This window comes from Myotis brandtii, unplaced genomic scaffold, assembly GCF_000412655.1.
Source record: "Myotis brandtii unplaced genomic scaffold, ASM41265v1 scaffold174, whole genome shotgun sequence".
In the NCBI taxonomy this organism is placed as follows: domain Eukaryota; kingdom Metazoa; phylum Chordata; class Mammalia; order Chiroptera; family Vespertilionidae; genus Myotis; species Myotis brandtii.
The window spans coordinates 1,639,734-1,641,612 of record NW_005356437.1 but is presented as its reverse complement, the minus strand read 5'-3'; positions in this window follow the sequence as shown (position 1 = coordinate 1,641,612).

The window sequence follows — 1,879 nt, the reverse complement described above, 5'->3', positions numbered from 1 at the left end:
GAGCCTGGGAGGCCAGTTGGGACCAGTTATTTGCCGTAATCCAGGCACGGGGCACTCATGGGTTAGTGTGGTGACACTGGAGCAATGACACTACCACTTTCAACACCTCCCCTCACCGAGACCTCTAGCAATGTTGCAGCCTCAGAGCAGCGAGGTCCCTTTCCCCATCCTTAATCCTCAGCCCTAGGCACTCCCACCACATCACTACCAGGGCCAGTTGTCATGTCTTTCCTCTCACCTTTGCAGTGAGTGTGCAGGTTCCGAAAGTGTTCTAAGAGATTCTACATTGTGATGATAGCGAGATAAAAAAATTTTAAGCAAATATGTGCTGATTTCAAGGTTATGTCTTAATGTTGCTGTAATAATTATACCTGTTTATAGCTGGAACATAAATAGAGCCAAATGTGATCTTTCTTTGTTTCTTTCTTACTCCCACAATAATTCATTACTTGTCCTTATAGTGAATGTCAGCTCCCTTCTTTCTGGATTTCTTGAATTCTCTAGAGCAGCGATTTTCAACTGGTGTGCCGCAAGTGCTTGCACTATTTAGTCAGGGGCATTGATCTCTTTTCCCTTAGATTGTCAAATAAAAAAATGACAACAGCCACACAATAGCCATCTGATGTGGACGAATCATATTATACCTATTTTTTGTCAGATCAGCAAAAATATCTCCTGGCATGCCTCAGAATTTCAGTAATTAGTTTATGTGTGCCATGAGATGGAAAAGGTTGCACTAGAGCAGGGGTGGGGAACCCCTGGCACGCGTGCCAAACATGGCACGCCAGTAACTTTTGCTGGCACTCGAAACCCTCTCTTATAATCTTCCATTTACAATTTTTTTCTTAATATCGACTTTTTTATTTTTCAGATAAATTCAGTGTAGGTGCATCTTAGATAAATAAATAATTTTACATAACAAGTTTTCTTAAAGACCATAGACATGGATTGACGAGAGAGGGGAAGAGCAATTTCTATGCCTCTGCCTTAACTCTCCCTGCCTTCCTAGATCCGACCAGTGTTTTGGTTTCATCCACATATGCTTGTGAATCTTGGTTCTCAGTGATGAATTTTGTTAAGTCTCATAATAGGAGTAGCCTGACAGATGAAAGTAGTAGCTCCTGCATATCTCTTAAGGTCACGAAATATAAACCTGATGTAAAATCTCTGTCATCAGTGATGCAGCAGCAGAAGTCCCACTGATAATATCAAACGGAGTCATAAAGTTTTCTGTCGGACTATCAGTGTACATGTATACATTAAAAAATAAATGTATTTTTCATCATCATATACTGTGTTTTTGTCGCTCGAATGAATTTTATTATTTCTTCAAGGTTCTTCACATACATACACCTTAAGAGATATCAGGTAGGCGTAACATGTTCTCAAAAAATTAGGGTTGGCACGCAGAAGGATTTTGAGTCAGAGATTTTGCTGGTTTTGGCACACACTCACAAAAAGGTTGCCCACCCCTGCTCTAGAGCATGCATAAGAATCACCTAGATGGTGGGTTAAAACATAGATTGCTGGGCTCCACTGTGAAGGTGAGATGCTCTATGACATGTCTGTCCCACAAGCTGGACCCGACCCAGAATGGAGGATGCTTTCTGAAATCCCCCTTAGAGACTGCCTGATGGTAACTCATGTTCATTCTGACATAAATAAGCATCCCTCCCTGCCTTCTGCTACGTGCTGGTTCCTGGAACAGGTTGTTGTCCTGACCTGATCAAACATGTAAAGTGATTTCTGTACCTGGTAGCATTCACATACTTGTTCCCATGACTATCCACCCCTTTACCTTATATAATTCCCCTGCCAAGTAGCGAGGGGATCCATTTTGTAGCGCAGTCGCCCAAGACACACCTTGTATGTAAGTTTC